Source organism: Convolutriloba macropyga, chromosome 12 (assembly GCF_964194025.1).
Source record: "Convolutriloba macropyga chromosome 12, txConMacr16.3, whole genome shotgun sequence".
Taxonomy (NCBI): domain Eukaryota; kingdom Metazoa; phylum Xenacoelomorpha; order Acoela; family Convolutidae; genus Convolutriloba; species Convolutriloba macropyga.
In genome coordinates this window covers 40,563,015-40,585,571 of record NC_134479.1, presented here as the reverse complement: position 1 = coordinate 40,585,571, position 22,557 = coordinate 40,563,015, and the positions used below count along the sequence as shown (strand labels likewise).

The window sequence follows — 22,557 nt, the reverse complement described above, 5'->3', positions numbered from 1 at the left end:
AACAGGCACGTAAAGAAAAAAGCGATCAAAGTAAAACTTTATTGCAAATGAACAAAGGAAAATTGAAATATTCTCTATAAAAATCCGAACAAAAAACTTTAAAACGATAAAATGCAACCTCCAAAACAATAATTAGGGAATTTTTACTTAAATTTCCTGTTTGATTACTCCTCCAACCCATGCTTTGCAGCAAAATGAAAAAAATGAAAGTTATTAAAGCAAAGAAAAACTTGAAAAAATTAGATTTTCGTATAATTTATATCAATGAAAAGTGCCCTGTCAAGCTTTCAAGTGTAACAACACCAATGGAATTCCTTTTGAAAAAATGATCAAGAAAAACGACAGAGATAACCATAAAATTGCTCAATTTTACTCAATTTCCTTTTTAGGAAATACAACTCAAAGTTTTTTTGATTGATTGATTGATTTGAAATCAGATGGTAGACTATACAGAGTACTTTATACGGAGTATAGAGTTTAATCAATTTACCACCTTGGACACCATACGAGTCAAAAGACTCTACAAGAGGTGCCCAGAGAAAAAAAACGTGCAATACCTAATAAAACATATCGAAAACATCTTTATTATCCAAATAATATGCCCTAAGTTTAGTTCGAATCGAAAAAATTTCTTGTTTAGCTACTTGTTTGGGTATTAGACTTTCTTTAGCAAGGTAGTTGAACATTTTTATTATTGAAGATCTCAAGGATTTCTTCAGAGTCTGTGTTTTGACTTTTGGCAAAGGGATGAGTGACTTAATGGACGCCCGCGTGTTTGGCCTGTTACTGTCAACATCAAGAGAATTCAAAGGAGAAACTATTGCAATCTGACCCGGGATCTCTTTCACAACAGCGTCAAAATGTAAATTAAAAACTTACAGCACGTTGTAACGCTTGAAAAGATAGCATACATGATCTCCTCTCCTATTGAAAAACATAGTTTTTAAAATTCGTTTTTGTAGACAAAAAATAGAACTGAGTTTTGTTTTTTTGCCGAACCACAAGCTAGAATTCCATGCGATATCATTGGTTTGGCATAACTGTTATACATTTGTAATAGAAAAGTTTTCGAGAAAAATTTTTTTGCTCGGAACAGCATTCCGTTTAATTTCGCTAATTTTTTTCCAACATGTTCAATATGTAGATCAAAATTTAGATGCTTATCAATTAACACTCCTACTTCTTCAAGCACTTCGCCTAATAGCAGATTTTTTGATTTTTGTTTATTCCGGCCAAAACCCACAATTTTACAATTCTTACTGTTAAGTTAGTTTCTTGAACACCAATTTTCAATCTTTTTCCGGTCATTATTGAGCTTATCCTCAATTTCCAAATTTTTGCCTGATTTTAAAGTTGTTGTGTCGTCTGCAAAGGTGCCACCTTTGAACTATCTTGAACAATTTGAGGCAGATCATTGATAAACAAAAGAAACAGCAACGGGCCCAAAATTGATCCTTGTGGAACACCTACATTAATTTCCAATTTTTTCGATTCTTTTGATCCATGGACTACAAATTGTTTTCTATCTGACAGGAATGAAGCAATGAGTGTATTAGTTTTTCCTCGAAAGCCTAGATTTTGTAATTTTTTCATAAGAAGTGAATGAACAATTGTGTCAAATGCCTTTTGAAAGTCAATGAAGCAAGCGAAAACTATTTTTTGTGATTCAATAACGTTTCGCATCAGTTCTGTAACTGATGCGATAGCGTAGGCGCATGAGCGTTTTGGCCGGAATCTGAACTGTTCGTTTGAGAAAAGTTAATAATTTTTGAGGAATTCAACCATCCTTATACTCAAGACTTTTTCAAACACTTTGCTTAGGGATGACAAAAGGCTAATTGGTCGATAGTTTGAAGGGTTTTCAAAATTTCCATTTTTATTTAGAAGAATTACCTTAGCTGTTTTAAGACAAACTGGAAAAATTCCTTCTTGAATGCTCCTTTTTATCAATTTAGCCACATGATAGCTGACTACTGAAGCTACTAGTTTTAAAAGTTTGTTACTGATCCCATCATTACCCGCTGTGCTTTTGTTTTCTAATGAACTTATTATGTTGAAAATTTCCTTAGTGTCAACGGGAAATAAAAAAAGTTTTGTCGTGACATGGTAAAACTGGCTCACTGTCTACATTGTGAAAATCTGTGTTACTCTTTTTCTTCGCCAAGTTGATAAAAAAAAGTGATTAAATTCTTCCACATCAATGTCTTTTATTGATTTTTTCCTTTGCACCAGTAATTCCTTGAACAACTTAAATGTTTGTGCTGGGATACCTGATAAAGTCAGTTTTTGATCATAGTGCTGTTTGGGAGCATTTCGCACTTCATTTGTTACTAGATTACGTAATTGCTTGAACCGGACTTCATTTTTACTATTTGGGTGAGATATGAGTGTATCATGAGCACGATCTCTCTTTCTAATAAGATTCTTTAACCTGTTTGTCATCCAACTGTTTTTGAAGATTTTATTCTTCGTAAGTGGACATTTAACAACAAAAACTTGTAGAATGATTGAACTTAGTTCACACCAAGAACTTTCAAGATCATAATCATTCATATTGTTTAATCTATGTTGGAGAATGAAGAGGAAGTTCAAATAATTCTGTTCAATCTGAAAAAATTTGAAATTACGATTGTAATAAAAATCATTAGATTGAGAGCTAGCGACTGAAAAATCAAATCCATAAAGTAGAGCGTAATGATCGCTGAAAGTCCATTTCAGAGTGGATACTTCTTTCGATTGTTTCGACAAAATATGATCGATACATCTGCTCTTGAACTTAGTTACTCTTGTGGGTTCTGCGTTATGCATTTCATAGTTAAATGAATTGATCAAGTTTTTGTAATGTTGATGATATGTATCAGAGATATCAATATTAAAGTCACTACAAATAATAGTTTCTTCTTTCATCGCGCTTATATTGAACAGTAAACTTTCAAACGTCTCAAAACAATTTTGAATTTTTCAGAGGGAGGCCTATATAGAACACAGCAATTTATTCGCTTTTTTCCGCTTTCTATGGTTAAAAGTAGGTGCTCCAGATCTCTTTCAAAGAAGAAGTTGGATATTAGCTTACAATCATCGCGTACAAAAAAGCCAACGCCTCCTCCTCTTTTGTCGTTTCTATTTTTTAATATCATTGGATGATACCCTGTTATGAAATACATGTCTATTGAATCGTTATCAGTGAGCCAAGTTTCGCATAAAGCTATCACAGCCGGTTTGGTTTCGAGGGTTTCTAGTTGACAGCAAAGTTGGTCATGATGGGATCTTAAGGATTGCACGTTTACAAACAAATCGATTTCGAGTGTTTTTCCCTCTCCAGGTGATAGATGATTGTCCAATTACTTGATTTTAAAACTGTTACGAAAACAAAAAGTCGAAAGGGAGTGTACACTGCGTCTGTTTTTTAAGCCGCATTTTTTAAATGTTAGAACAATCATCTATTGGGCGGTGTGTCGTTGTCATTAATTTTTTTCGAGCTGGTGTTGCTCCCATATGATAAAATTCGTCGAAATTATCAATTTCAATTACATCGCCAGGTCGTTTGTTTCGTCGCTGATTTAGCACTTGATTAGGATTCCAGTTGTTGGCTTGGTTGCGTTGATAGAGAGATATTTTCTTTATTGCCCTTGTTTCAAGATCTTCAACTGTTTTAGCACTATCAACAGGTTGTGTTAAACGCCCATTTTCATTTTTTAAAAACAGTTTTATCCTACAGTTGTAGGTCGTGGTGACCAAATCCAGTTAGTTAGCCCGTTTTTGAATTGCCAAATCATGTTGGGGGAGACGTTCTTTCATATATACGGGTTTACCATTTAGGGGGTTCCTAAAATTTGCGAGCATTGGTCGACGATTGTATAATTCAATTTTATCGTTGTAGTAATTAAATTTGACAATTACTGCAGGGGGGGGGGGAGGGTGTTACCTTTCCAATTACCCAAGGGGTTTTCAGGCTTTGATTGCATCCGGAGTCATGGAATAATTCAAACATTTATTAAAGAAAAATAGATTTGATCCGTTATGTTGGCGCTACCAGGTTGCAAAGGGGGATTATTTATAATGTTTGTGTCTTTCGAACTATACCGCTCCAATTGAATCACTCTGGATTCCAGTTCGGTAACTTGGTTTGTTAGAGAAACTATTTGGTCCTCTTTTTCAATAAGTTTTTCATGGAAATAAGTAAGAATGTTTCGTATTTTTTCGTCAGTAATAGAACAAATTTTAGTTTCGAACGCGAATTTGGCCATGATTTTTACGTAAGCAGTGCAATAGTTTCAATTCAGTTCTTGAATATGTATAAGTTAAAACTAATCAAATTGGGAGACAACCAAAAGTACTAGAAAAACAAATTTTAACCCCAAAACAACCCAAACGCTATTAAAATTTGAAGAAGAATAGAAAACTTGCTGAAAAGCAAAATGTTAAAAATAAACACCAATACTCCTCTTCGAATCGTAAAAGACGAAGCTTCACCAATACTCCTCTTCGAGTCGTTAAAAATAGCGCCTCAATACAATTCAAATTATTTGAATTGTAAAAAAGGGTGCCTCGCCGACTACAGGGAGAAGCTATAACTGTCCTATGGGCCCAATAATAGCTTGCGCAACCCAGAAAAAGCAGTTTATGCACACAATTTAAATGACTTATCTCGATTTCCGGCATGCAACAAATTCTTACATCTTGTTTTTTATGTATGCCTTAAATTCAACCCACGTAACACATAAAACTCCAAAAAATCATTAAACTCCGAAAAGCCCAAAACCCAGTTCAAAAATGCCTCTTTGATACTTATCACATTGCTTAGGTTGCAAATTTAAAATTAGAATACTTTCACTATTTTCATCATTTTGTTATGTTCCTTTCTCGATATTTTAGGAAGAACAAGGTTGTCATCGCTCTTTTTTAAACGTGCAGTAGGTTTTAAAACTTTATTTCTGCTTAAATAGCATTTTCGTGGAGCTGCCTTTGGTTTTAGGTCAATGAGTAGTTTGGCAAATCTCTATCTGCAGAACCCTAATGAAACCATGTGGAGCGTTAAGGACACGCACCAGTGATTTGTAACCAAAAACAGTTTCTTAAGGAAGAAATTACACATACAGAGGACTGGTAAGCAGCATAACGATAGACTTTTTTTGCGAAATTTGCTTGCAGACCTAGATAGACAATCCATGACAAAATTAACGACTGTTGGCGAGACCCTGAAAATCTTCTATTTTTATATTTTTGTTGAAGAGTTCAGCTCAGAAATGAGTGTTCACCCATTGTTTCATAAATTATCATTATAACAAAGTTGATAATTTGCAGTGGTGATTTTTTTCACTAGCTGTTATTGAAACGGCAGTTGCTCTCCGTACTTAATTTCCTATAGAACTAGTTTTCATTTTGTGTTTCTTTGATGTACGAGACCGGCAATGACAAGGACAACAACGAGGAGTAAGCGCCCAGTTGATTTGTTTTTAAATCTTGTGAACGGTAAAAAAAAATATGTTAGGAAAATTAGCCCATCCAAGTGGATAACTGTGTCTGACTGCATTAAAACGGACCATATTGAATGGTGTTTATAGTCTATTGAGTCAAATAAAAGTTTTAATTAGTGATACTTTCAATTAATAACTGAAAGGTGAACAACTGATTTCACAACGTTTTTCTTGCACCTTCTCCTTCTGAATGAATGAATGAACGAATGAATGAAGCCGACCATTAACATTTGTATATTGCAAAAAATCACCTGTTGAATTGAAGAACTCATTTGATATTTTTCGAAGAAACAACATTAAACATACATCATCCAAAAATCAAAAGGTAGAGGCAAAACCAAAACATATAGAAGGCAGAACCAAAACAAACAGAACCAAAATCGAGAACAATCAGTTCAAAATTGTTAACACGAAACCGATACACACAATTGGTGAGCTAAAATAGATAGCTCATCATCCTTCACGGTTACTAAGTGGTGAGCTCGAGCATAATGCCGTTTAAGATTACAAGGGTAGATGGTACGAAATTGGCACAGCTCGCAATTCTTCGGTTTTATCGCTGCTTCAAGAATCCTGGCACCTTGGGGCGGTATTAAATACCGCTTTGAGGACATTTGGTGACAATAATAGCACTCAAACGATTTGGGTGTCCGCATACGCACCGCATGATCAATCTGATCAGCGCCTCTTTTTCGTGACATTAACCGATTCAACATTCCGTCCCTCTCGTCATCCAGGGCAACATAAGAAATGAAGACAACAATACCATGCACCAACAATGTTTCAAGGTGAGTAAGGGCGAGAAGCAAGGGCTCATCACACTGATTGAAAACCGATTCTTCTACAGACAATTCGATTCTAATTTCCGATGTCATGATCAATAAAGAATAATTCCATACAGCTTGCAGAAAACAACTTTCTGAAATACACAACATATGAAGACCACTGAGCCTACTATTCAGACACCACAACTAAGTCTGACACCCACATCATCCTCCAGCCCCACCACAAATTCTACATCCGCCTCCCTTCCCCTCCCTCTACCTCCACCTTCCCCCTTCTACCTCCAACCCACCTCCACAGTTTCCGTCCCAAAATGTTAATGCACCAGTATATGGTATCACATCAGGCGTTCACTTGTCAGGACGCCGAATTTGTCAATAGTTGGAGCTGGAATAACTTTTGAGGTCATCGCTATTTTATAATACCCATGCATGTGATCCAGTTATTCGAAATTTTCATAATTTACTATAAATTTTGAATGAACAATCTGATGATGAGAGAAATGTGAAACATGTTGTGCCGTGTTGGAAAATAATTTAATTGACGCTGCGAAGATGAGGGAAAGCGGGCCCGAATGGATAGTTAGCCTGAAGTTATGCTGAAATGTTTCGTAATGGAGTCTGCGCAGACTGACAGAATTTTTCATACTTTAATTTGTCTGGTGCAGTAATGGTTACTATAGATGGTCAATGGTACAGCGCTGAAACTCACTGTGACCAAAGTCCGAACAACTTGATGATAAATATCATCGTTGAATAAAAGATTTCGTAAATCTCAGTAGAAAAGTTAGCTATATAAATTGTGCAACATATAATTTCTGATTGTGCAACACATAGTTTTAGAGGCTCAACTTCTGTTTTTTTGCACCAACAACCTTTTAAGCAATCAGAATATATTCCAAGGTTTGTAATTAAATACATTACACTTTTGTTGATAAATTGAGATTGAGGTAACAACAAGAGCTTTTTCTCTCTCTCTCTCTCCCACACACACACACACAAACACACAAACACAAACATGCACACACGCACTTACACGCACACAAACACAGAAAGACAGAAGAGACACGCCCACCCACCTGTTCAGTCAGCTTTCACACCAACACACGCACACACACACACCCACCCACACAAACACACACATTTGAATCAACTCAAACACACACGCTCACTCACTCACTCACACACACACACACACACACACGCACACACACACACACACACACACACACACACACACACACACACGCACACACAAACTCTTTTAAACATTTTCCCTATTTCCCACCAAAAATCACCCAACTCCCAGCCACCCACTGCGTGAACACACAAATACACACACTCACACCAAAACCTGCACACACGAACTCAATCTTTTCAAACACTGACATACGTTCTCTCTCTCTCTATCTCTCTCTCTCTCCCTCCCTCTCTCTCTCTCTCTCTCTCTCTCGCTCTCTCTCTCTCTCTCTCTCTCCCTCTCTTTCTCTCTCTCTCTCTCTCTCTCTCTCTCTCTCTCTCTCTTTCTTTCTTTCTCTCTCTGTCTCTCTCTTTCTCTCGCTCGCTCGCTCGCTCTCTCTCTCTCTCTCTCTCTCTCTCTCTCTCGCTCTCTCTCTCTCTCTCTCTCTCTCTCTCTCTCTCTCTCTCTCTCTCGCTCTCTCTCTCTCTCTCTCTCTCTCAACCACATGTAATGTATAACGAACGTGCATATGACCATCTTATTCCTATAATTACGTCAGGTTGCGATTTTTGCCGGAACTGCAGTTAACAATTGAGGAAAAACGCCTGAATTTTTCTTAAAACAAGGTCATCTTGGTATCTGTTTCAGCTGTTTTTTTTATAAGTAGGAGAAATTTAACAGTGACTAGTTATCTACAACTGTTCCTGATACATTTTACTTTTACTTCATTGAATGACTACTGAAGGCAATGTTTGTTTACTTTCTTTTCTTTGCCATCAAATTTTTGTGTTCAATGAAAATTATTTAATTAAGACACCAATTAATGATAAATTTTACTATACAGTTGGACTTGATAAGATTCCAAAAGACAGTTAAGGTAAATTTACCTTATCAACCTTAGAGTAAGTTATTACCGTACAGCAATATATGTTAAAATTAAGCTATCGTTCACTTAATTTTACCTTATCACGAGTTTACCTTAAGGCTGATAACCTAAATTTACCTTAACCTCATTTTGTTTGTATAATCTTCCTCAATTGTTTCGGCAGTTTCTCCGATAAATTTGAGGTAAAGTCTGGAAAAAAATCAACAACCCACGCCTGAAACAATCAGGTTCATGGCACGTGATTTATACGATTGATAGTCAAGTTAATTTAAGCCAATCAAATCGGTTGTTTTTTGTCAGATTATTTTACCTCAATTTTTTCAGAGTCTATTAATACTTTTGTCAAATCTGTTAAATAAGGCTGATTGAGTTATTGTCGGGTAATTAGATATTATTGATTTGTATCCATCAATTGTCAGAAATTACAGTGACCAAATAAGCTGGATATACACTTTTGACAGGAACTGTAGCGGGAACACCTGTAGTAGGAAGATGATCACCCAAACAAGCCACTCCCACTATCACTTGCCCAATCTCGTTCTCTCGCATGCTTTCTCTCAGAGCTCGGGTTCCGTTGATATCGAAGGCAAGTCTGGTTACTTCTCCAATTTCATTGACCTGTTTGATAATCAATTTCAAAGCTGTTCCAGGTTATTTTTACTAAATAGCAATGAAGTTTTTGTTTTCATGAAGCCTGTGAGCAAACTATGCATCGGCTGAGCGAGTCCGTCTTTTGATTGAAAACTTAATGCTGAAAAAGTTTTCGCATTTTTCAGTAATCTTTTTTTTTCACAAGAGGCAATTTGACTAACTTTTGACTCCAGAAAAATAGATCGATTTTTGAGAACCCAATTTTGAGGTATTTGATTAGGCCACTAATTCTCAAAACATTCTGTTCCACTTCACAAAAAAACTAATATATTTTTTGTAACAAGAATTTTTGAGAACCCGACGACTTTATCCTGCAAATCTTCATCAGTAGAACAAACTAACAGGTATACTCCAGCAGAATGCGGTAGAATTTACCACATAAAAGCGGCCAATCTGGCAAACATTCCACGCTAAGTTCACAACAAATATCACTACAAAAAAAGACCACATTCACCGCATGCGCCACTAAAAGATGCAATTACGTGGCCAACGGTCAAAAAGGCAAATCTCAAAAAATTTTGCAGACACGGGTGGGAATAAGTTGTCACCATTTTCAATTTTGCATAACTTTTTTCTACGATTGATAATATTTAATGAAAACGGGCAAATAAAATACTTACATTTGATAATAGAGACATTTTGTAAAGATTATTCAGGGACAAGTGTTACTCAATTCAAAAATTTTTAACATTTCATCAGCCTTCATGAGACGCGTGGGAACTTGTGACTTATGGTGTAGGGGTTTAATGCAAAGTATTTACACTATTTTTCATGCTAGCCCCAAAAAACACTCATTGTGGAATATTTTTCGGATATACGGAAACTTGAAAAACACTTAATTTGCTAACTCTAGTCTCCAAACACGGTTACATCCCTAGTTTTCAAAAATGGGCCGTGGAAAAAAGTAACAAAATGGGGTACATTTACTCGAAAAATCCATTATTGGCCAAGCAATCGCGGGCGTTTTATGTTGACGATTCTTTCAACGCTTGTCACTTCAATTCTTACATTTTTTGACAAAACTTCATCCTAGGAACTGCATTATTGTCTCTTCTCTTCCAATTAAAAGCAAATTTAAGTTAACATTGAGTTCCCCAAACAGGATTCATAAGTCCAGTGAAACTTAAACTTGTTGTTTCCATAAACCAATTTGTCTTCAAATTGTCAACAAGGCGACTCGGTAATGTGCGATCGCACATAAGGTTCCGAACCCGCTCATCCACAATTTTGGCAGGATTGTCTGCCAAATGAGGAACACAGAAAAACCCAAAAATTCAAGTATTTTAAAAAAAAATGGTGTGCGAACGAAAAGATAGCCTCCAAAGCAAATAAATCAGTGCAGTAAAACCTGATGCATTAGATTGATGAGATGTGCAAATATTAAGAAAGCGAGTCAAAACGAACAGCAAAATCAAAAAACAACAACAACAAAAAATAATTACATCAAAAATTTCATGTACGTTTTAAAAAACAAAACATAATAACAAATCCAAAAATGTGTCAGATGAAACTGATATTAAACACAATAACTTGTAATTCACAAGAAGAGATATGGGACTGGTCAATGAAAAAGATTGGTAACAGTTAGACAATAAAAAGCGAACCGTAAAATTGAAAAATTCGCTTATTTTTTTTAACAATTGTTTTCAAAATTAAAGAAAACCATTCGAAATCAACTAAAAAATCACACAGGTGTACAATTATCAATGATTTTATAGAATGAATTAAGAATTGCCGGTATTCAGTTTTTTATGCGGTTACAAAAAGAACAACAAATAGACAACAAACAAAAATCATTTAAAATTTGGCAGAGAACGGTTTTGAAACTGTGAAGCCTTACAATGGCCATCAAAATATATTCGATTGCTCTTTTTGCAAGCATTGATTATTGTATTATGTGACTTTCCATTAATGAAGCTAGGTAACAAGTGGACAAATACAAAAAAAGTGCAAAATTAAGTAACACTAAAATTATTTTTCCGAAAAAAAATATTTCCAAAGACATGAACGCCATTAATTACAGAATGAAATAATTAAATAGGTTCGTTTATTCTTCCTAAGCCCTTGAAAATTTTAATTATCTAGAATATGTCTTAATTCTATAAAAAGAACGTCAAACAGTACAAAATCAAAAATTAGTTTACTTTCTCTTCTGAAAAAACCGTGTCGAAGCCAGTGAATTCATAACAAACTCTCCAAAACATTAGATTTTGTGACAGCAATACCCTTTTGAAACCTTCTTTTGTCAACGATAATGTCATATTTGGCCTGTCATTAACGAGACTAGGTAAAAAACACACATTACAAGGAACAAAATTGCGAACTTTAAAAGCGTTTTTTTTTAAATTCGAAAACAATTGTTTTCAGAGTCATGAAAGCCATCAGCTACGTACTAATACCAGAATATCGGCTCATCTCTTCTTCCATGAAAAACCATTGAATCCAGTTCCTTGTACAGGAAATTTCATGCGACTAAAAGTAAAATAAAAACGACTTAACTACTTCTTGGTGTCAAAGCCGTTAAAATCATAACCTATATGTTCAAGGATTTTAATATTAACAATTATGCTTCATTTTGAAAGCTCATAATGTGATATATGAACTGTTAATAAAGTAATAATGTGACGAAAGTAGAAATCGTGAAAAATGTGCAATTACCTAAAAATTAAAAAAAATGCGAATTCTAGTTGTATCATATCCAGAGAGCCATAACTTAAGGCGTAAAACAGCAATCATGATTAAATTTGGTTTCAATAGAAAGAAGAAGCATTCATTAATTGCTGACAATAAGCTACAAGTTGACCAGATTAAGAGAAAAATAGAGGCAAAGTTCAATCAGTCATTGGTTATTTAAAAATCAAATACTTTTAAGAGTCAAAGCGACCATAAGCTTTCAAATAATCATCTAGGTACCATAATGTGCCAATTAAGAGGCCAATTGGACCTATCATTAGTGTGCTTTGGTTTTCAATGTTCCGTTACTTAATTAATGTAGAAAAGATTTAATTTTTTTAATAAAAAAGACCGAATGATTACAATCCGAAGTATTTTTGGATTATACCAGTCCAAGATTGGTCCAAAACTAGCCCTACTAATGCTGTTTGTACATTCGGAACACTTAATTTTTTGAATGTTATAGATATTGATTTTTTGTTAGTTAAAAAATCAAAAATAGATGCTGCGTTTTTCATAATCGACGAATGAATTTGGCAAAAAAAGGCAAAGTTTTGGATACAGAGCACTCTCAACGGAATTTGAAGTAGAAAAGGCCACCCTTTGAGTCTACAAAGATTGTGTTAGTACTGCTTCGGTTCGGTCTGTATGTCCTGTAAATTTAATCAAATTGGACTAAAGAAACTTATTTCGTGTGGTTTTTGATGAAAAAGTCTTAATTTTGAAATATTTAGCCAGAATTTTTGACAGAAAAATTTAATAAAAATAGCCTACAATATTTTTTGTCTTTAAAAATAAAAATCAACAAGACTTTCTAAAAATTTATTAAAATTTAGCAAAATTGGCGAAGTTTTAGTGAAAAATTCCGGAAAATTTGAAAAAAATCTTTCCGGAATTCACTCTATTTTCTCAGAATATAAACCTCGATAACTCCCTTTAAAAACGAAAATTAAAAAAAAACTTTTTAGTTCGATATTCTACGCTGGACAAGCTTTCTAATAATACCAGTCTCAATTCTCTACGATGAATATATCGATCCGCCAAAATTGACCGAACAAAAAAAACCCATTTCAGTATATAGTTCCTCCCCCCCCCTCAAGTGGGGTCGGAACAAAAAGAGCGAAAATAACTTAATTTATGCGTTCCAAGAGATTGCCACTTTAAGAAGGAATTTTCCAAATTAAATGTGCAGTTGCATTTGACGTGATACAAAATTACCATAACGGACAGTATGATTTTTTCGCATTTAGATTTTCTCTGACAAAGGTCAAATAAAATGATTTGTTGGATAAGGAATCTCAGCTAATAAATGTGAATTATTGGGATTCTATCTACAAGTTTTTGTTGACAATTGTGATTCGTTTTCAAAAGCTACTTCGATTGCTGTTTATTTTTCGAAAAATAAAAACCATCATTTTTTGACTTGACAAAGAAAAAAGTGTTAATTTTATGCCATCATATCCGCGAATAAGGAAATATACTCACTGTGTTGTGAACAACTTAAAAAAAACAAGTTTCGCAAATATGTTTATCTCAGTTATGCTTTTTCAGGGCTTTCAATTTCAGCCAGATAATAAGTTTCATTTCTCGGAGTCTTGATTCACGTGGCTACTTTTTTGTGCTTAGCTAGCTTGAGATTCCAATCACCACAAATTGATCTCTATCGAGGTCAAAGTCTTCGTTGAAATCCACTTTAGACCAAAATTTCAGCATTGAGATTTCATATGATAAATGACAAAACTCAATCTGCTATTATCATTTTTTTGCATCATTTTTTAACTGCCATCTTGCCTCGCTCACTCAATAAAAAATCCCTCAATTGTTTCTGTATCACGCCTTTTCCCCGCTCAAAAACAGTTTTGATCACTTTTTGAAGTAACACAAGTCTTAAGAGATATAACTCATTTCTATCTCAGAACGCAAAATGACATTTGGTGGAAAAAATAATAATACTTCATTTGAGAAATCGAAGAAAGCCTTTTTCGAAAATCCCTCAGCAACAAACACTACCCAATATATGGCTCCCATGTCAAAACAAAAAAATCCTTCTCATTGTGCCCCCGCCCTTACGTTATGCACCCACAATAGAGCACCAGTCATTACCATGTAAAGATGTTAAAAATTGGCACGTGCGACTTGGGGTGTAAAATAATATGCACTCACTAAGCTTGGGGGCTCAAACGGAAAGCATCCCTAAAAAGAGTCATTACAATTTTTTTCAAAATTGAGAATATTAATAACATGAAACGTGAGTTAAAATGTTTTAGCATTGGGATTCAGTATAACAGGATTGAATAGGATCTAATAATGATTAGATTCCAATAATTAAAATCTTGTGAAATTGGTGCTTCTAACTCTCTTTAAAAACATTGTTCTTTGCTTCTTTTTTAAAAAAAAAATACAATTCGTGTAGATTGAAAATTTTAAGTTTTTATAGCACAAAATTTATGCACTTCCCATGTAGAATTGAAAGATGTAGCTCTCTTTATCTGTTCAGGTACCCTCAACCTCATATCTTTATAAAATAGTCAGTACCCCATTCGAAGTACTTGTTTAAAATTGCCGATGATCAATCTTTCTCAGACCAAGATGTCATAAAGTCAGAGCAATCCATTTCGCAAAAAAATTATGATCAGACTTTGCCGCGTTAATTAATATGGTGAGCATTGGACTCACGGATTGTTGGTTTGTTTTTACAGGGATCTTTCAATTAAGTTGTCATATTTTGCTGAGCAACTGAAGCAGTAACATCAAAAAAGTTCAGCATTTCCTTAGGCATTAGGTATGTATAAAATAAGAAAAATGTGCAAAATATTTTGCTCTACATTAAGCTTCAAGTAGAATAAATTTTTTATGTTGGCAAATTTTTTTGTTGCCAATAAAACGTTGAATCGAGCCACAAGCTTTATTGTTCCGACCCCTCTTGAGGGGGGGGAGGAACTATATACTCAAATGGGTTTTTTTCGTCATTTTTGGCCGATGGATATATTCATCGTAGAGAGTTGAGACTGGTATCATTAGAAAGTTTTTCCAGCGTAGAATATGGAAATAAAAAGATTTTTTTCTTTTCGTTTTTTACAGGGAGATATCGATGTTTAAACTTTCGAAAAAAAAGAGAGTGAATTCGGTTGATCTCATTCACCTTTTTTCGGAATTTTTGACTCCGAAAATTTGGCCAATTTTGATAAAATTTTTTAAAAAAATTTCAAGAAAACGTTGTTGATTTTACGTTTAAAGACATAATATATTGTCGGCTATTTTCGTTGAAATTTTTTGGCACAAATTCCGACCAAATATTTAACAAAATTCATAATTTTTCGTCAAAAACAGCACGAAATAAGTTTCTTTAGTCCACTCTGATTAAATTTGCAAAAAAAATCACACCCAAACACCACTAACATAATCTTTTTAGACTAAAAAGTGGGCAAACTCTACTTCAATTTCCGTTGAGAGTGCTCTGTAATTAAAACTTTGCCGTTTTTTGCTATCTTTATTCGTTGATTATCGTTGATTATTTTTGATTTTTTAACCAACAAAATATCTGTATCAATGAAATTCGAAAAATTTCATATTACTAATGGACAATCATTATTAGCAGGACTAGTTTTATACCAATCTTGGACCATTACAATTCAAAAATAATTCGGATTGTCATCATTCGGGTTTTTTATATAAAAATTTTGATCTTTTTTATAATAATTAAATAACAGAACATTTCAAATCAAAGCTCACCATTGATAGGTCCTATTGGCTTCATAATTAGCTCTCAATTAATTTTTCTAGATGATTACTTGAAATCGTATGGTCGTTTTGACTTTCAAAATATTTGATTTTAAATAAAAAATGGCTTATTGAATTTTGCCTCCATTTTTCTCTTAACTTTGGTCAACTTGTTGTTCAGTGTCAGCAATCAATGAGTGCTCCTTCTTTCTGCTGATTTCAAAATCAGTATTTATTTCAGTTTCACGCCTTATGTTATGGTGTTCTGGCTTTGATACTACCAGATTTCACAATTTTTTTTCAATTTTTAGGTATTTTCCCAATTTTCATGTTTTCTAGTTTTGTCAATTTATCACGTTATTGGCAGTCTATATATCACATTTTTTGCGTTCAAAAAAACGCACAATTGATGATATTTAAATCCTTAAAGATATAGATTGTGGTTCTTTACCACTTCGACAATACTTTCACGAAGAATTTAATTGAATTTTTTTTAATTTGTCTTTATTTGTCATTTTTAAGTTTGTCTTTTTAGTCTTTTTTAATTTCCTGTACGATGACCAGGTTGGATTGAAATTTCATTGAAGAGTAGATGAGCCAATGTTCTGATATTAGAAGATAGACGATGGCTTTCATGACTTTGAAAACAATTGTTTTCCAAAATGAAAAAAAACCACTTCAACTTTGCAATTATGTTGCTTTTATTGTCTCTTTGTTACCTGGTCTCGTATATTATAGGTTAAAGATGACATTATTTTTGTCAAGGGAAGGTGTCAAAAGGGATTGGTGTCATAAAAATTAATTTTTTTAAGGAAGTCGTTTTGACGTTACTGGCTTCGACACGGGTTTTTCACAAAAAAAAGTAAACTATTTTTGACTTTTGTCATATTTGAAGTTCTTTTTGTAGACGTAAGACATGTTCTGGATAATTGCAGGTTTCAAGTGTTTCCTTTGAAAAAAGAAACGAACCTATTCAATTTTTTCATTTTGTGATTAACGGCTTTCATGTCTTTGGAGATAAATTTTTTTCGAAAAAAAAACAAGTATTACATAATTTTGCATTTTTTTCTTTTTTTGTCTAACTGTTACTTAGTTTCATTAATGAGTGGTCACATAATACATTATCGGTGTTCGACGAAAGTGCAATCGAACATATTTTGGGGGCCAAAGTATGGCTTTACGGCTTTCAAAGCATTTTCTGGCAAGTTTTAATTGACTTTTTGTTTGTTGTCTATTTGTTGTTCTTTCTGTAACTGAATAAAAAATTGAATACCAGGAATTCTTAATTCCCTTCTATAGAAGCATTGGTAATTTTAAACCTATGGGTTATTTTAGTTGATTCCTAATGGTTTTCATTACATTGAAATTGATTGTTTTTTTTAAAAAAAATTTAGCGAATTTTCTAACTTTAAAGTTTCTGTTCTTTTATGTCTAATTGTTACCAAGCCTTATTATGAACTGGCAAAAAAACATTTTTTTCTGGTGAATTACAAGTTATTTTGTTTATTTTCCGTTTTATCTGACGCTATTTGGACTTTGTTATTAAGTTTTGTTTTTTAAAACAGACATAAATTTTTCGATGTAATTAAATGTAATTAATGTTTGTTGTTGTTGTTTGATTTTTGCCGTTCCTCTTCGCTCGTTTTCTTAATATCGGTATATCTCATCAATCTAATGCATGATTTTTTAATTCACTATTTGCTTTGGAGGCTATCTTTTTGTTCATACGCCAGTTTTTTGAAAAATACTTGAATTTTTGTGTTTTTCTATCTGTTCCTCATTTGGTAGACAATTATGCCAAAATTGTGAATGAGCGGGGTCGAAACCTTATGTGCAATCGCACATTACCGAGCCTCCTTGTTGCATCAGTGATGAAGCTCGCTCAGAGGATAAAAAATAGTTTTTCAATATGTTGAATGGCTTGTTCATTTTCTGAAACGATTTTAGCTCAATTAGACGGAGTGAGAACCGACTTTGGCAAATTTTATGTCAACTTTGATTAAACTTTGGCTTGATTAAAATCGAATTTCATCAGAAATGGCTTGCTCTTCAAGCTCACTTTTGTTCGTATAACTTATTTCACCCATGATGCGTTTTTGGAGTTTTGATTGTGATTAACTATGAAAGAGGACTTCTTAGATCAAATTTTTCAAATTTGGAATCACTTTTCGATCGAAAAAATGATCACGAATTTTTAGATTCAAATGTTTAGATTTTAAAGTAAGAAAGATACAGTTCATTCAATGAGGCATGTTCCTTTGAAAAATTGAATACTGTTTTTTAACACCTCTCAGCGACAAAAACTACTAATTAAAAACTACTCTATGGTCTTACGGCTTCTCAATGAGCAGGTGTGAATAGAGTTTGATGTTGCATATAGCCTTCTAGTTAACAAATTTGCGTATTTTGGATCCACATTATCACATTTTTGTTAAGACGACGCTTATGGTTCACTTCAAAAGCGTCGATGAATATCATTAGTTAGGCTTCAAAAATTTGTGTTTTTGGAGCCACAGTAATTAGCCTGATACTAATCAGTACCAAGTTCGAATTTTTCGTTTGAGACCGTTGAGGATCAAACTTCTTCAAACCATGATGTCAGATGGTTAAACTATCGTTATTTAATCCTTGCATCTGGCTCGTTCATTTCTATTAGTTGACTTGCCTTGTTCAAAAGTAGATATAATAAGAACTAAGAACAACAAATACGAAAGTAACGCGTTGATAAAATCCTAAAATAAGTTGGAATCGTTAATGAACAGCTAATATTTTGTTGGAATTGTTAAATACAACACCTTAATTTCTGATATTATCAACAACAAAGGCAATAAAAAATAACAAAGAAAAATTTGCAACATTTAGTATCATTATTCTATGTATGAAATAGTACCAGTGCATAAAAGTTTGTTCGATTATTTTAAAATGCATTAACTTTTGTTTGTTGCCTTTTAACTGTGAGCTAATTGCTTTTTGAGCTAATTGAATCAAATCATTTGATCGATTGCGCAACAGTTGATGCTCGTTAACAAGATGACGCAAAATTTGCTTTGTTTTGTTGAATATTAGTTATGATCTGACTTTAGCTCGCGCTTAGAGCCTGTACCTGTCAGTGTAATTATCAATGCAAATTAGTTCTTTAAACAAAAATCAAAGACACTTTCATTTTTATTATAAACAGATTTTACCTCACTCAAACGGATTGTAATCGGATTATGGTTTGCTTAAAGTCAGTGATTAATAGATAGATTTTTGCAGGAGTGCTCTGAGTGCTCTGAGTGCCCATGCTTTTTGTGTAAATTCGAATGTTTCACTCCATGTTGTTTTCTTTGTTTTCCGCAATCATGACTAATCTTGATCGAGAATTTTCACTTAGATAGAGGAAACATCTTTCCATTTTAATCAAAATTATATCAATAATTGATAACAGTTTTTAAAAACTTTCCATCAATAATATTTCTAGATTGATTTTCTGAATTTCAAGTTTTTGAAATTTTAGTTTTAATGGAAATGAAAACTGAACTTGATTTTTTCAAAATAAATTGAAAAATTTGTGTTCCTTTTTAGTCAACAAAATTTTTAATAATATTTTGACGGTAACCATTTTTGTGTGAGCTAGCCAAGTTGCGGGGGATAGAAAACAAAATATGGTCGCATTTTCTTTTTTTTTTCTAGAAAGTTTGTCTACAGTTGACTTTTTATACAAAACCGATTATTCATTTCTGCAAAATCGATTATTCATACTCGATTTTGTTGGATTTTTTCACGACCCTTTTTTCTTTTCTGAAGATTAGAGTTTTATGTGTGGAAAGGAATGACACTAGGCTTATTAAGTTATTTGACTAAAATTATCCCTTTCACGCGTATACAGTATCTAATTGGCAAAATGAAAAAAGTTCAATTAGTGATTAATTTCAGAAATTTCTCTCTCGATACTAATGGTGAATTGGGCGTACAATACTTGGCTGTGAAATTAGCATTAGCGCTCCTCATAAGAAAAATTAGTTATTTGAATTTGGTCTCAAGAAATTAGTAAAAAAAACTCTGACAACAAAAATTCAGGCTAATTACTTACTCAAAATGATTTTGTTTCGGAAAATCGCAAAATTTGCTTCTTTGGAAAATAGCCAGGTAATGCTATGGCCAAAAGAAGGACATTTTGACCACAATTGAAAGATAGCTCACACGTTAAGAAACGTAAACTTTTGTAACAAAATATCGAACGTAAATCAAATTTAATTTGAGCGAAAAAGCTATTATATTGTTAATTGCTACCAATCATTATCCCAAAACAGACCAAAAATTTCCGAGTTCTTTTGAGCCAAAAGAATATCTGTAGCAAATTATTTCATTTCAATAAGACAACACCGATTGTATTGCTTCCTTTTTTTCCTTTTTTTAATCTATAAGAGAATATATTTTTTGACATCCTAATGTTGATGAAAAGGCTAAGTACACGATAGGCTGAACATTTAATCGAACTGAGAGCATTGAAAAGAACTGACCTCTGAATTAAGAGGTGCAACTGTGTGCAGTTCTTCAGCCGCAAATCCTTCCTCAGCTAAATGTGTTTGATGGGAAAGAGGCTTTTTCAAAGGAATGAAGATAACACACTCATTAATGTTTTCCAGTTGCCCATCGCACACTTTCTGTTGGAAAGAGATCACCGTGTCCCAAAAACCACGCCACAGTTGTACATTCTCTATCCTCTCGATGCCCATTGTGTATTGTGGCTGTTGTTGTTGTTTACCTTTAATTTTCTCAATCATGCAGTCGGCCACTAATTTGTATTCTTCCGATTCTTCGTCTAGATTGACTTTCAAACCGACACTTTCATCTCTCGCCCAAACTTTGGGAATAAAAACTGCGAAACCCAGTCGACCAATTTACAAAAAAAGTTTGTATACATTAAGTGCAATATAAACATTGTATATAGTCTCATGGTGTGAAATTAATTTTCACGAGACGAGCGAATTTACCCTGTTTACAAAAGGAATACAGTCTGTCATTCATAATATAAAAGAGAGAGCATTTCGAATAGCATTTTCCAAACAAAATTACTTATTAGTTTTTTCCTCTAAGGCAGACTCTATTTGGGCTCCTTTTACAGCCTTAAGGTATTAAGAGTTAGGGCTATTTATTTCTGCGCGCGAAATAGGCATACCTAAATCTCTCAGACTAACCGACTCTATAAAACACTGAAGATAAACTTCAATTATAACAATGGTTATAAAGAGTAACACCGGAGTCAGAGCTATACACATCGTGCAACTACTCTATTAGACTGACTGTAGTTAGTGGTGTTAGCGCTATATAAAAGAGAATAGTGTCTTCTCAGTCTCTGAATGGCTGGAGGTGTACATCCAGTATTTCAACTGCTACATCCATCCGGGGTTAAGAGTTTTGATCCGAAATTGTGATTTGTAGCAGAAAAACTCTGGATGTGCCATCCTCGTTGTGTGTTGGAGTCGGTGAATTTTGCCGTCGTATGAAGTCTCTACCAGTGAAGTTTTGACTAGTGCCGTCAGTGAATAGCCCCCATCTTTTTCACGTTTGGAGCGTTAGGATGCCAGTTACAGGGTGTGCTGGTCAGTAACGTCAGTCCTGTTAGAATACCCAACTGTCTCTCACTGTCCTGTAGTGAGGATTTGTTCCCAGTTGGAGGATTGGTTGTAGCCGTAGTCTCTGTTGGTTTGTACAAGGAGATTTCTGTTTATCTCCATCTGGCACAGGGTCTGTCCAGCTTACTTTCTGTTGGAAATCATCTTTTAGCTACTATGTGAGCTACCTAATCCTTTAACCTTTTGTCAAGTTTTGATTCCAGCCGAGTAAGCTCGCAAGCAGAGAAAAGAAGAAAAGAACTGATCCCAATCTTCAATTGTTGCAAAGAAGAGAGGAACATATATAACAAAGAAGATGAGTATATAACAATTGAAATAGAATTAAAGAGAAAAAAGACAAAAGTGAGTTTTTGAGATTTGAAGAACAGTGTCTCTTCCAATTGGTGGGTCAGTGGCCCAATGTCAAAGGACAGTGGCCTATGTACGGAATTCGAATTCAAAATCAGGGGGCCGATTGTCAGGGTCCTTGAAAAATTCTAAGAATTCCTAATCTCGCGCAAGGCAAGCAGCAAGAGCTCGAGGGTAAAAATCAGTGTTGCAGTGTGGCTGCATGGCCAAGAGATGGTTGAGGATTTGTGTTTTCTCCGTTGCCGGTTTGTTATTTGCTAACGTTTCCAATATCCAGTCCAGGTAGAGGAGTTTGAGGAGGTGTGTGGCGCCTCCTTCTACGCACTGGAGTTATTCAATGGGGATGAGTGAGGAGCGACGTGTTTTTGAGTTGAATGGCGAAAACAGAAATTAGTTTTCGATGGGGACAAAGTTGCGTAGGAAACCCTCACAGTAATTGGTGTTGATGACATGACTGTAATTCAGAGAGTAGGGCGAAGTGAGTTTTGTGTTAGTATATGGCAGGCGTGAATTTCTGTGGATCAAGGGTGTGTGTCCTCTGAAAGTGGTGCTGATCAATGAGGTAATTGTGGATCGTTTAAAACATCTTTGTCCACTTGGCTTTGTGAGTTTGGTTATTCACATCCTTTTGTGTTTGATGCAAAAACCAAACTCACGGTATAAGGAGTCGTATTTTCGGTAAATACGATATGGGGTGACATCTCTTGTGAATATCGTGTTCAAATAGTCGTTCTGTCGGTCATTCAGAGCAAAGAAGTAATTGGACGTGTGCCAAAAACCTTTCGGAGAATTGAGGGGGAAGTGGAGATATTCTATGAGAGGTCCTTTTCACATCCCTCTTCCACATATTCATTCTCCAATTGTCCAAGAGAGCAAGAGCTGGCCGTCGGATTTAACGTGTGGTGAGGTGGCGTTGAAAGGTAATTAATCCTCTCTGGGACATGGACACCGTGTCCTGTGTTAACGCCCAGATTATTCGTGAATTGATTAAATTTAAAGTTCTTGCCAGGTTCTCTGGGGAAGGTGCTTTGTAAGGTAGTAAATGGGTTTACTCGCTGTTTGGATGACGACGGCTGTTAGCCTCTTGGTGTACTGGCTGTATACCGAGCAGGGTGACTGTGAGGCTTGAATTGGGGATGCACGCACGGGGTATATTTCACGCGGTTCAATGGTTCACTCGCAAATATTTAACTGAATCCACAGACTGTGGCTGTGGAGAGGC

The 22,557-nt window shown here is 34.5% G+C and overlaps 2 protein-coding genes across 2 annotated transcripts in view; one reads left to right on the top strand and one right to left on the bottom strand.

Annotated features, from left to right (window-relative positions):
* LOC142350815 (acetyl-CoA acetyltransferase B, mitochondrial-like) overlaps positions 1–22,557 on the top strand; it is a 406,383-nt gene that overhangs the window by 293,697 nt on the left and 90,129 nt on the right. The gene's annotated exons all lie outside the window — the stretch shown is intronic.
* LOC142351038 (uncharacterized) overlaps positions 8,589–22,557 on the bottom strand; it is a 38,179-nt gene continuing 24,210 nt past the window's right edge. Inside the window, exons 4-5 of the mRNA XM_075403099.1 lie at positions 19,872–20,230; positions 8,589–8,943 (exon numbers count right to left, since the gene is read on the bottom strand). The gene's annotated coding sequence lies outside the window, so the exon portion shown is untranslated. The remainder of the gene's footprint in view (positions 8,944–19,871; positions 20,231–22,557) is intronic.